Source organism: Mizuhopecten yessoensis, unplaced genomic scaffold, assembly GCF_002113885.1.
Source record: "Mizuhopecten yessoensis strain PY_sf001 unplaced genomic scaffold, ASM211388v2 scaffold11057, whole genome shotgun sequence".
In the NCBI taxonomy this organism is placed as follows: domain Eukaryota; kingdom Metazoa; phylum Mollusca; class Bivalvia; order Pectinida; family Pectinidae; genus Mizuhopecten; species Mizuhopecten yessoensis.
Genome location: NW_018408857.1, coordinates 923858 through 939317, shown reverse-complemented (window position 1 = coordinate 939317; position 15460 = coordinate 923858). Strand labels below are relative to the sequence as shown.

At 34.0% G+C, this 15460-nt stretch overlaps 1 long non-coding RNA gene across 1 annotated transcript; it reads right to left on the bottom strand.

Moving 5' to 3' along the window:
- Window positions 1-9: 9 nt before the first annotated feature.
- Window positions 10-9033, bottom strand: LOC110465125. The gene is made up of 3 exons (XR_002464579.1): window positions 7696-9033; window positions 2713-2910; window positions 10-896 (listed from the first exon to the last, which is right to left on the bottom strand). It is a non-coding gene; the product is annotated as an uncharacterized LOC110465125 (long non-coding RNA).
- Between the last annotated feature and the right edge of the window lie 6427 nt (window positions 9034-15460).

Below are 15460 nucleotides of genomic sequence, written 5' to 3'. Positions count from 1 at the left end.
CCCCCCCCCCAAAAAAAAACAAAACAAAAAACAAAACAAAAAAAACAAAATGACAACACCAACAGTGATAACGTCCCATAGCATTGATAAAAGTTACAAGACCACGAGCGCAATATGTTTTGAGCTAAAAATCATCTTTATGTTTCTTAGAAAACTAGGCACTTAAATGTTTTATTTGATAATTAGAAATTAAACGGATTGTTTTGGGGTTATATAGAATACATCGCAACAAATGTAGCATCGGTATTATCGCATCACCCCTAAAACATCACATAATAGTTCGCTATAGTAATTCTAAAACCTAAACAAATAGTACTCTTTACCTTAAGACCATAATCATGTATTTGTATTGCTGTGATATCGCTATGGCGGGAACGCATATAGCGGACGTCGCTATAGCGAACTATTATATGACGTCATAAAATATGACGTCACATTATCTACTTCAAATAAAAAGTCTGAAGAATCTCCTTGACGAGATGAAAGTACGCAAGTCTCGTTGTTGATCATTTTTCTTTTTATATTATTACTTTGTCCGATGGATCATTTTTCTGCTTTTATACCCGTATGTGAATCAATCAAAAGTCACTATTTGGAATCAATGCACATCGATGATATATTATTATTTGAAGTGTGCAATTAGAAATATAAATCACTAAGGTATTATATTCTATATTATTATCATGCCAAATCTGATTTATCTCGAATATAATCCGTTTATATAACAGTCGTTGGTATATCTAGGATATATTTCCACCATATAAGAATTGTTACTGAATCTGACTTTTGTAACAGCTGTAGGATGTGTCGTGATTTCACTTCGGTAAACGGTGAAGGAATCCATGCAGAACAGTGACAGGAAATGTCTCCTAAAGCGTTGTGCCATTCTGCTTCATCTGTAACATTAAATAAAGTACCGTACAGTGACAAACGCTATAGATATTCAGTAGCATCATGATGGTTTGATGTAGTGTGTCTCAGTACTATACAGTGACAAAAGCTATAGATATTCAGTAGCATAATGATAGTTTGATATAGTGTGTCTCAGTACTATACAGTGACAAACGCAATAGATATTCAGTAGCATAATGATGGTTTGATGTAGTGTGTCTCAGTACTATACAGTGACAAACGCAATAGATATTCAGTAGCATAATGATGGTTTGATGTAGTGTGTCTCAGTACCGTACAGTGACAAACGCGCTAGATATTCAGTAGCATAATGATAGTTTGATGTAATGTGTCTCAGTACTATACAGTGACAAACGCTATAGATATTCAATAGCATAATGATAGTTTGATGTAGTGTGTCTCAGTGCTATACAGTGACAAACGCTATAGATATTCAGTAGCATAATGATGGTTTCATGTAGTGTGTCTCAGTACTATACAGTGACAAACTCTATAGATATTCAGTAGCATAATGATAGTTTGATGTAGTGTTTCTCAGTACTATACAGTGACAAACGCTATAGATATTCAGTAGCATAATGATAGTTTGATATAGTGTGTCTCAGTACTATACAGTGACAAACGCTGTAGATATTCAGTAGCATAATGCTAGTTTGATGTAGGGTGTCTCAGTACTATTCAGTGACAAACGCTATAGATATTCAGTAGCATAATGATGGTTTGATGTAGTGTGTCTCAGTACTATACAGTGACAAAAGCTATAGATATTCAGTAGCATAATGATAGTTTGATGTAATGTGTCTCAGTACTATACAGTGACAAACGCTATAGATATTCGGTAGCATCATGATGGTTTGATGTAGTGTGTCTCAGTACTATACAGTGACAAACTCTATAGATATTCAGTAGCATAATGATAGTTTGATGTAATGTGTCTCAGTACTATACAGTGACAAACGCTATAGATGTTCAGTAGCATAATGATGGTTTGATGTAGTGTGTCTCAGTACTATACAGTGACAAACTCTATAGATATTCAGTAGCATAATGATAGTTTGATGTAATGAGTCTCAGTACTATACAGTGACAAACGCTATAGATATTCGGTAGCATCATGATGGTTTGATGTAGTGTGTCTCAGTACTATACAGTGACAAACTCTATAGATATTCAGTAGCATAATGATAGTTTGATGTAGTGTGTCTCAGTACTATACAGTGACAAAAGCTATAGATATTCAGTAGCATAATGATAGTTTGATGTAGTGTTTCTCAGTACTATACAGTGACAAACGCTATAGATGTTCAGTAGCATAATGATGGTTTGATGTAGTGTGTCTCAGTACTATACAGTGACAAACTCGATAGATACTCAGTTGAGTTCAGCAGAAAACAATTGAAGCAAACATCTGTAGAAGACGGTTTGATATGTGTTTAATGGGTTAGGGAAAGTGTGTATTTGCATAATAGCCGTGATGCATTTGAAAAGAATTTTACATCTTTTACAACTTTTTTATATCAGCTAACATTTATTACTCATCTTCTGTAATTCCCTATTTGTTTTATTCCATTTGTATATAACTAGTACATGCAATACTTGACGAATTCTCAAAAGCAAATTATTTTTAACCAAAGAGGGCAAATGCTGTATGTTTTGTAGACGTCAAATAACAATCAATGTTTAAACCTTCTGTTCCATAGGCTTAATGTTTTGATTTAATCGGTCCTATGATACACACCATCATTCAGGTGGGAATATTCCTAATTAAGTATTACTGTTATATGATTACTTTAAACCTACATTGCTATTAAGGGTTGTGACTGTTGTCCGATTACTGGACTGGATAATTGTTAACCTTGCCGGATATAACCATTCTGTGGCGGTTGATTATCACCCGGTTTGGTGGTACCTGCCAACCTCGAAGTGACCCAAGGTAGATCACATGAGGTCGCGGTCCAACGTTTTGTTGAGGTGGTCCCTGCGCCTGGTTGTGAGATTCTGTAGGGGAACATCAGACAGAAATGTTTGTTACTAATCGAATTTATGTTTAACATACCTCTCATTAACAATTAAATGTGTAAGTCTGGATATTCCTTTTCAAAATATTGCTTTTAATACACACAAAAACCCACTTACAATTCTAGAAAGTTAGAAAGATTATACATGTACCCCTGAAAGCTACAACTGCAATGGCCATCCCTGATTTATGACGTATTACGCGCTTATGCTATTGCAATGACCCAAAACGGGTTAATCAGGAAATTACAGATATTCCAGCAGGTCAGCAACCAAACTATACTATTTCCAGTATCTCAACATTAGAACCATGGAAGTCTTGTGCCGTGACTACAAAACTATCATTGATGATTTCTAGCAATCACATAATACATTGATCAGTACCTGAACAGACACACTATATATTGGCTAGTACTACACAATAGACCGATGCGTTGTCCAGTGTCACAGTTTAACATCATAATCTAGTGCAATGTCAATCAAATATCTATAACCAAATTATACACTGACCAGTCATATTCAGAAATTAATTAAGGCATTGTTTAGCACCTTTAAAACAGTAATGCACATTTTCAATGTTCAGTAACTGACCTACCAAACTTCACATTTTCCTATACTTCTACAACCAATTTACACATTGCACACAGACACTTGAAATCAAAACGTTACCGAGTATCTCGCAGCGCATTTAAACATTGCCAGGTAGTTCAACGGGAAAATTACATATTGTCCAGAGATTAAACTACCAAACAATGTATAGACATTATGTAAAAAAACATTTTATATAAATTATACGTCCAGTACATCAGCAACCGAGTTACGAAACTATAAACCTAAAAGGTGTCCATCACATAAGAAACCAATCTATACAGTGCCCAGTACCTCAACAATTAATCTCATTTACCAACATAAATGCCCAGTACTTTAACAACCAAATATAAAAACCATGTACCTCCGTTACCACATTTGATACTGTCAAGTTCCCGACCAATAAAGCTTAAACGCTCAGTATTTCAACAACAAAATTAAAATGCCCAAAACCTCAATAGACAAACTTTATATTGTAAAGCACCTCATCAACCAAACTTTGCATTATCTAGTAGCTCAGCCGCCAAACTTGCCCGTACTTCAGCAACAACAACACATTGCACATAATATCGAAAATTCGATTATGCGTTAACGAGTGTCTCAGCTATCAAACTTATCAAGTACATCATCAAGCTATAAATTAACCAGTACTTCAACAATTATCAGTTGTGTTGATTAGCTCAATCGCCCGACTTGAAATTTTTACATTGTCCAGTACCTCACCAAACAAAATGAAACATCTTCAATTATTAGTAACTCAACAACAAAGCTATGCCTTGCCTACTACCTTACCAACAGTACTGAAATTGTCCCAGTACAGAAAAAAAGCAAAATACCCTTAGTGCAATATGAGGTTAACAAATTATACATAGACATAGATCATGAACAACAAAACTATGCGCTATCCAGTACCTCAACAGTCAAGTTCTGCAAACTCAACCATTGATAAGTTCTCTAGCAACCATACAAGACAGTGTCAAGGAAATCATCAGCAAAACTCAATGTTTTACATTAAAACAAATGAATCGTACACTATCTTCATTGTTTATCACCTCAAAACTAAACTACTGAATGCCAATAACCTCAACTACCACATTTTGTATGTTAATTCCCTCAATAACCAATATATTCACTATCTAGTAACTCAACAATCAATCTATGCATTGTCCAATACATCAACAACCAATCTGTACACTACCCAGTACATCAACAACCAATCTGTACACTACCCAGTACATCAACAACCAATCTGTACACTACCCAGTACATCAACAACCAATCTGTACACTACCCAGTACATCAACAACCAATCTGTACACTACCCAGTACATCAACAACCAATCTGTACACTACCCAGTACATCAACAACCAATCTGTACACTACCCAGTACATCAACAACCAATCTGTACACTACCCAGTACATCAACAACCAATCTGTACACTACCCAGTACATCAACAACCAATCTGTACACTACCCAGTACATCAACAACCAATCTGTACACTACCCAGTACATCAACAACCAATCTGTACACTACCCAGTACATCAACAACCAATCTGTACACTACCCAGTACATCAAAAACCAATCCGTCTAATGTCAAATACCTCTAGAACTAATTTACACATTGTAGACCAGTTTATACATTGCCAAAAAGCCTCAACAATCAGTATATATTGCCCAGTACCTCAACAATCAAAACATAGTCCAGTACTTCAACAACCAATATGAACATTGTCCAGTAACTCAACAACCAAGCAATACATTGTCCAATACCTCGACAATCTATCTACACATTGTCCAGTGCTTCAACAACCAATCTGTACACTTTCCAGTACTTCAATAACCAATCTGTCTAACGTCCTACACCTCAACAACCAATATACACATTGTCCAGTACCTCATCAGCAATTTGTGCAATGTCCAAAGCCTCAACATTCAATGAATACATTGTCAACTACCCCAACAACCATTCTTTACATTGGCCAATACCTCCAAAACCATTATAAACAACATCCAGTACCAAAACAACCATTCTATACATATTCCAATACCTCTAGTACTATTAAATTGTATTAGTCAAACCCCTAAATAGCCAATCAATAAATTATCTATTAACTCAACAACCAATATACACATTGTCCAGTACCTCAACAGCAATTTGTGCATTGTCTAAAGCCTCGACATTCAATGAATACATTGTCCAGTACCCCAGCAACCAAATAATTGTTCAGAACTTCAACAACCAATAGAAACATTGTCCAATACATCAAAAACCACACTATACATTGGCCAATACCTCAATAAACAATATATACACTGCCCAGTCCCTCAATAACCAATCTATACACTGTCCAGTACCACAACAACTAATTTGCACATTATCTAATGCATAAAATAACATTCCATACATTGTCCAGTACCTTAGCAATCATTCTTTACATTTTGCATTACCTAAACAACCTATCTATACATTGACCAGTACCTAAACATTCAATCTACACATTATCCAGTACCTTGAAAATCAATCTAGACACTGTCCACTACCTCAACAAGCAATCAACAAAAACATTGTATTCCTTGTCCATTTCTTTACAATTTATCAATACATTATATGTACCTCAACAACCAATCTGTATACTGTCCAGTACCTCAACAACCAATTTATACATTGTCCAAAGCCTCAACAATCAATCTTGACAATGTCCAAAGCCTCAACAATACATGTATACAGTATCTAAAGCCTAAACAATCAAACTATACATTGCCCAGTACCTCAACAACGAATTAGTACATTGTCCAAAGGCTCACCAATCAATCTATACATTGTCCAAAGGCTCACCAATCAATCTATACATTGTCCAAAACCTCATCAATCAATCTATACATTGTCCAGTACCTCAACGATCAACCTATACATTGCCGAGTACCTCAACAATTAATATATATACGGTCCAGTAACTCAACAATGACTCAATACAATTTCCAGTACCTCAACAATCAACATTGTCCATTGCCTCGCAATTTATTCTATACATTGTCCGGTACCGAAACAACCAATTTATACATTGTCCAGAACATCATCAATCAATCTCTACAATACCCAGTACCTCAACAACCCATCTTCGCTGTGTCAAGTGTCAAAATAACACATATGTTTGATCTGTATTCACGTTTTTGTAGCCATGGACAGGATATTCATATTTGATTCAAAAATGTATATGCTATTGTACCCCAAAAATGTTAAATAGAATCGAAGGCGCATTTAAATGTGCATAAAGGAGGATACCTTGAACGTCCATTTTCATATATCGGCACATGAGCCCTGCAGAAACGTTTTATATTTCTAAAACAGAATTATGTTGAAAAATAAGCATATTCCAAGTAAAATTTCTTAAAAAAGAAAATCACCCTTTTTCAATAGTGATATTGATGATTCTACAATAAAAAAATATAAAGTGCATATTTTCAACCAATCAAAACCGTTTTAAATGCATTTCCTTAAGAGCTTCTTTTTATATTGCGCTTTTTCAAAAATCGATATGTGCTTCTTTTAAAGTTATATAAATAAAACTATACCACGTTTAATAAAAAGTGTGATCTATGAGAATTCAATTTATATTTCTCTGGTCAAACCGAAAGTAACAAATCAACGTGGATTGCGATCACGCGACATCCGCCTTAACGTAATATCCGGTTTATTAATAGCATTTAGGTAATACGTGGTAAAACCTACAATCTTAAAAGTTAAATAGCTTACCATTTTCTGAATAAATTACGTCAACACGTTATTTAGTAACATTAATTTTACAGCGCAAAATCTATCTTTCCTTATGATACACAGGTTAGGGTTTGAAACATTTAAAATATTTACAACTATAGATTTTAAAAAAAATACAACAGTATTACAGTATATTTGATACACTTACGTGAACGCTTTGTTTAATGTTTGTAAATGACAAAACATACTTGTAGTGTTAGCTTTAATTTATTTACATGTTAAGCAAAGGGAAAACGTGCCGTGAATAATTACAGAAACCTCAATCTGCAGTCAGACAAATCTTTCTAACGTCTGTTATTAATACAATTGCATTATCTGTCAAATTTATGCTTTTTAACCTTAAAAATTAAAATTTATATGCATTAAAAGCAAGGAACCTAAAATAATTTATAAATACCTTCCTCTGTTGTTCATTGAAATCCAAATACTGGTATATCCAAATATGCTGTTGATTTTGTAGACAACGAAAGAGGGGAAACTACAAAAAGTATACCGAATTGTAAAAAGAGTACCGAATTATGAAAGGAACTGCCGCACTACAAAACTCATTCCAACTCATAATTGATGGAATGAGGCAGCATATCAACAAAGGAAACATTAACAGAGACCCTTAACAAAAGAAAAGACAAAAATATGCCTTAGTCTTTTGTTTTATCATTTGAATCTATATCAAACTTAAGAATTGAGGAAGGAAAAAGAAAAGATGAATAAAATAAACCTCTTTCTTTCCACTGAAATTCTCATCAAATGACCTTTTAAACGAACACACAAATAATTTTAGAAAATATAGATACCCGCCCTTCCCTCGAAAGAGTAAGAAAAACATATGAATCTGAAATGTCTCCATTCAAGACAAATACTGATTACAGGATTACAACACGTCTATGATAACAGGACTACAACACTTCTATAATAACAGGACTACAACACGTCTATAATACTGGAATACAACACGTCTATAATAACAGGACTACAACACGTCTATAATAACAGGACTACAACACGTCTATAATAACAGGACTACAACACGTCTATGATAACAGGATTACAACACGTCTATAACAACAGGACTACAACACGTCTATAATAACAGGATTACAACACGTCTATTATAACAGGACTACAACACGTCTATAATAACAGGATTACCACACGTCTATGATAACAGGATTACAACACGTCTATAATAACAGGATTACAACACGTCTATAAAACAGGACTACAGCACGTCTATAAAACAGGATTACAACACGTCTATAATAACAGGGTTACAACACGTCTATAAAACAGGACTACAACACGTCTTTAAAACAGGACTACAACACGTCTATAATAACAGGAGTACAACACGTCTATAAAACAGGACTACAACACGTCTATAAAATAGGATTTCAAAACGTCTATAAAACAGGATTACAACACGTCTATAAAACACGATTACAACACGTCTATAAAAACAGGACTACAACACATCTATAAAACAGGACTACAACACGTCTATAAAAACAGAACGAAATATGTCCTGAACCACTCAAACAGGTCGGAGATAAAACATGGTCGTCCGGTATCCTGCACCAAGTGTAAAAATCCTTCTTTTTAAATTTGAACATGAACGTTAGTATTTATCCTTTAAATGATCCCACAACGACTGACAAGACCGACGTGTCTCTGCCACGTCATTGTATAATTCCATATACACAAATACTAGTAATTTTAATCAGATCCTTATCTGAATAAACACAATCAATATACGTATGTGCCACTTCTTTGTCATTACAAGCACTACAGGTAAAGGACAATCAGTATTTTTTAGTATCGCAATTCAAAAAATATTGGCTGTCTATATATAATTCATTAACACAATCGCCATTGTGAACAGTAAAACGGGACAAAACATATTTGCATTTACATGGATCATTTTACGTCACAAGCCTTTTATCTATGTTGATCAACAGTCCGCTATCTATCTAGTTGATCGAGTTAGTTTTGGCATATTACTGCTTACGTATAGTCTCGTTAAAAACTATGTGTTGCGGTCACAAGTTTCGAATTTTTAAAGTGATAAAGGGATGTAAATACAACTGACCACTTTTGTTAATTTCTACATTTATTTCGAAAAACTTCAGGATGTTTTTATTATTTTGAGATATAGTACAACATATGTTTCAAAATTGATCGAAATGAAAAAGGACAAAAGTTACGGTTCATGTGACAATCGTCAATTGATTCCAGTAGGCAAACCCATTTGCAGATCGATGTTGTTTCAGTGCATTATTGATCAGGCAGTTTTGACATGAGTTAAAGTACATTTGTAGGTTAAAAACCAGAAAAAGACCTAGATCGGTTGCAAATCTGTATTACTTTGGCCTTAAAGGTCAGGAGTGTACGTTTGTTCACAGCGGACTTCTAAAACGTTGCTTGAATTATGGCTTTTTGTACCTAAATATGTTACGCAATAAGTACAAAAAGCTGTTAATAAAGACATTTTTGTACCAAATTATTCCAGGTGCAATATGTACAAAAATGTCGTTACAAACAGTTTTTTGTTCTTAATGTTGTCATATATTTAGGCACAAAACGTTGTAAGTCAAATAACAATATGATAGTCCGCTGTCGACCATCGTAAGAGTGTGGCTATTTCTGTGATTAACAGCGCTATGGCTTTGGGTGGTCGGGTGGCACTGTTGATAACGCACTCGCCTTTCACATTAAGACCCCCACGCGCTAACATCCCGACCAACAAGAGTGGTCAAGATAAATTCTATAACTGTCTATCATGTAGAGTATTACAAATCTAGAATCCTTCCTCCTAACTTTCAATGTCACGACGTTTGGTGCGTTCTGGTGTCACTTTGTAATGGTCCCATACGGACAATGCATATTCAAGTAGTGGGTCTGACCAGGCCCTTGTTTTTTTAAACGTAATCTTTAGACTTCGCCGGTTAAAAAACAAGGGTCTGTTTGCCTTACAAATTATGTGTTTCTAATGTGGATGTCCTGCTGTGAGTGGCCGATTTCAATAAAAAGAAACTAATACCGAGGGGTCAAGCAAACTAAAATTCAAACTCAAAATCTTTTAATTTGGGGCACGATTCAGAACTCTTGGAAGGATGCTTTCTTGATATTTCGTCTGTATTAATTGTTCTGATCGAGATTCTGTCCTTGTAAACAAAAAGGTTGAGGAAATGTAGTGCCATTCTATGTCATCTGATGTCGCAGATTATCCTCATCACGTTGCGTTTCAACTACTTTAGTTTCCTACGTTTCCTACCATCGATTTACTAATTTATATATACATTTATGTTTGTGATGTAAATACGTGTTAGATTTTCTAAACATATACAATGTAATGTGTTTGATGCTGTATATTATTCAATTACCAAATTGACCGATTAACCTGTTACTCGATCAGAAGATTGTTCGCGTAATCGGTTACCAACATATGACCAGTTTGACAACCCAAGTATTTACACATTAATCGATACTCAACACAATCACAAAATCATCAACTCCCTTATACATAAAAAACAACAGCATTGTTTCAAAAGACTAAAGCACAGTGTGTCTTAAGTTACAAGTATCAACTGAATTATACGAACGGTAACAAATCAAACCATTTGAAGGTACAAAACAGAGATATAAGCCCATTCAATCTTTTAGGTTAATTTCATGGCTATAAACAGTATAAGCGTATGCGTGTGTATTTCATAATGTCTGGATATGCTTCTCGTATGAGTGTTTTTGCCTAGATATGCTGCAAATGTATGATCACATTGTCTGTATATACAATCATGAGCTTGCAATAATTGACACTACAGACTATTTTACCACAGTGGTTGTCTTCAGTCTTCACTTAAAACATCATCAACCTGAACGACATACTACTTTAGCAAAAGTTCTCTTTCTTGATAGTTACATCCATACTCCACTTCCTACAATGTGTACATGTCTCAGTTCATGCGGTATGTAAGAGCTTGCTCCGAATATCATGACGTCCGTGATAGATGTCGACTACTGGGAGACAAACTAACAATTGTTTCATAGTCGCCATTACGATCTCAAAGGAAATATGATTTTACTGTGTACGATATGCTGGTCGATGTTTTTATTAAATTTCTAATATGTCTTCAGGTTTTATTGTCAGTACCAAAAATCTCGCTTTGAGGAGGTGCTATTACTTGGGTTTGACCTAGATTTATATGGCAGATGTCGTCAATGAAACAGAAGATGGTTACCCTTCTGGAACACTTCTCCTTCCTTCTACTTTTACAAGGGTAGCCGTTTAAAAAAAAATGGGTTAAAATTTTCCAAATTTGTCGATTTTGAGTTCGAATTAATATTTTTCTGACTGTTGTGCATTCTCATTTTGCTTATTTCATGAGCATGTGCATCATTCAGTCTATATATTGAAGTTGGTATGTCATTATGTTAAAACATAATATATGTTGGATTGTGTATGTCTTTATGTCAAGACACAATATATGTTGGTGTGTCTATGTCATTATAACTGATCAGTGTGGTTAAAATTACATTTAGAAATGATATGTGTATGAGTAAGAATGTTACTGTATTAAGACATGACATATGTACATGTATGAGTGTGTAAACATAATTTTGCTAATTAGAAACCAACAAAACAATGCACTCAAATTATCATTCATTCTATACGTTTTTTCATTGATGTAGCAATGTTCATCTTTTACGGAAACTACCCTGTCAGACAAATGATATGGTGTTGTAATGATCAGATTTACTCCTTCAATGTCATTGACATCAAGGGTATAAATGTAGTACCGTGAAAAATATTGCATTAAATATGTTAGAATACATTAAGATTTTAGTGCATATCCATTTTATCTTTCCTTTGATTTTATCTTGACTAGTCAGTTCTTTCTGTCCATGTGATCGAGTTCACATTGATACCTCGTATTTGGCAATAAGCTACATTACTTCGTGTTTAACATGGTTTTATTTGAGATTCATTTTGTCAATTTGTATCTTTTCTGTAAGGCTTACTGTACATGTAATTATACACGTGCGTGTTTGTACGGATTCCACGTGCTTCCTGTGTGTTTTATGTTTTTGTTTTGGAGTTAAGTAGCTAGTGCATGTGCGTTATATACCTAGTATTTGTTTAAAGCTTTAATTTGTTATAGTATTTTGAGGGCTTCTTGTTTATTCTATTCTGTTACTTATTAATGTATTCATACCGAAGATAAATACAATTTGCTCCAATTAATACATTACAATAGCGTTACATTGGAAAACAGTAATAGACTAGGAAAGTAGATTAATACAGTTCGTTGTCCATCTCCGGTAGGAGGAGCCAAGACTAATAAGAACACGTGTTACTTTGATTTATTGTTGAAAGTTAAATGTATTACAAAATGACGTCCTTTCAAAGTGCAACGTCAATGTGCTAGATTTATTTTTCCGAGTATTAACAGAACTGATGAAATGACATTTAGGCGGTGTGTAACTTATAAGAATTACAATTCTTTCGAAACATAGAATGATCCCCTTCTTGCAATGAAATAAATAATCCGTTAAAGTTTTTTTCGTAGCAGATAGCTGTTAAATTGACTTAATGAAACATGGTTCATGTACACGTAGTAAGGACAATTAGTAATTGCAAAGTACACAATAACAACGACACTTACCTACTTATATTTGAAGTTCCTCTTAATTAATATAGAATACGACAAACCTCGTAACATTTCCTTGTCATGAGCAAAACAAACCTGATACACGTACTAAGGAGATTCTGTTGTTCCGTGTACAAGTAACACAATGTTTACTTTTATAGAAATATCAGTCTGTAAAGTTTCCTTATAGAAACTAAAAATATTTCCGTGTCAAACATGTTTCGGGGTCATTGTGTTTCTCGTTCCCTTGTGTGTCGACGGGTTAATATATTTTTTCATTTTGTGTTGACGCTGTTATACAGTTGTGTGATCGCACAACGTAACACGATGTGCTGCGTGTGCACGATATGTGCACGATGTGTGCACGATACAAATATGGACGATTATTGCTTGCGCACATTTGTACGGACTATGGACAAACGTTGTGCGATGACAATCGTGGTTGGTGTTAACTGAAATATGGTTTAACAATAAATACGCATTCATGTTTTAACATATAAACTTGACTTTTAAAGTAATTTTCTATATTCTACTACATTTTTTAGCTGATCTGTCTATAGTTCTCTACAATTTAGAAATGGTATTTCGACGTTTTTGAACGACCCAAATCGATTCTCATAAAATTATAATGCATATGACATGGTCCAATATACATGTAAACATACATCTTCGAGTATGAATGTCGTAATATCAAGATATACAAGATGTTGGTGTTTGTAGGTTATTATGTCAAGGTATACTAAATGGGGAGCGTGTATGTCATTATGTCAAGACAAACTGTATGTTGAAGTGTGTATGTCATTACGGTAAGGCATACTATATGTTGAAGTATGTATGTCATTATGTTGACATATACTATATGTTGAAGTGTGTATGTCATTATGGCAAGACATACCATATGTTGAAATCATCTGTATGTCACGATGTCGACACAAACTGTATGTTGTAGTGTGTATGTCATTATGTCAAGACATACTATATGTTATAGTGTGTATGTCATTATGTCAAGATAAACAGTATGTTGTAGTGCGTATGTCATTATGTCAAGAGATACTATATATTGGAGTGTGTATGTCATTTTGTCAATACATACTATATGTTGTAGTGTGTATGTCAGTCTGTCAAGACATACTGTAAGTTAAAGTGTGTATGACATTATGCCAAGCCTTACTCTATGTAGTAGTGTGTATGTCATTATGTCAAGATAAACAGTATGTTGGAGTCTGTATGTCATTATGTCAAGACATTCTATATGTTATAGTGTGTATGTCATTATGTCAAGACATACTAGAGTTTGGAGTGTGTATGTCATTATGTCGACACATACTATATATTGGAGTTTGTATGTCGTTATTTCAAGATAAACAGTATGTTGTAGTGTGTATGTCATTATGTCGACACATACTATATATTGGAGTGTGTATGTCATTATGTCGACACATACTATATATTGGAGTTTGTATGTCGTTATGTCAAGATATACTGTAAGTTAAAGTGTGTATGACATTATGCCAAGCCTTACTCTATGTTGTAGTGTGTATGTCATTATGTCAAGAGATACTATATATTGGAGTGTGTATGTCATTTTGTCAAGACATACTATATGTTGTAGTGTGTATGTCATTATGTCAAGACATACTGTAAGTTAAAGTGTGTATGTCATTATGTAAAAAAAAAATACTTTTTATTGTAGCGTGCATGACCTTATGTTATGTCTTTCTAAATAAGTATCTAGAAGTAAACATAACTAAATTGATGTGGTGTTTAGTCCTAATTTCAGCAGGTATATGTTGTTTATGTACAGCTCTGTTATATTGTATTGAATGCTTTTTTAATTCCATGCACTAACAATATTAAGATTGTGCAGTCCAGAGTATTAATTATATGTTCATAAGATTTTCACATGAAGGTAAATCAAGCGATTTGGCTCTCGGACAAGGTTAGTATGTACAAGTGTTCTATTGTAGCATTTCATTACAGTCTCAGAGTTTGTTTGTTGTGTTGAAATGTGCTGCGTTTGTGTTTGTTTATATATCTTAGTGATCTTTCTTGTTTGTTATTTTACCTAATTTAAATTCTTTATTTCGAATAATTCTTATCATTTTGGCCACCCATTAAGAGAATTGATATAGGTTTGCCAGTTACGCGACTCTTTTGACTGTACAATTGACGTCAATAAAATGTGTTGAAATGGAAAAAAAATCATATATCTATAGATATAAGGTAGTGAAACAACAAGGGGGAAGTTGTAAATAGCGTCTTCTTAAAGCTAAATTTAGAACAAAAAACTTCCGCAATGTCAAATAAAGGGCGAAAAATGAACATATGACTAAACAACAATTTTTATTTAAATCTTTACATGCTGTAGTATGCGTCACATGTTGTATGTGAAATTCTCTTAATGTGGTGTTGAGTCATAATTTCAGCAGGTATATGTTGTTTCTGTACAACTCTGTAAAATTGTATTGAATTTTTTTAATTCAATGTACTAACAATATAAAGATTGTGCAGTCTAGA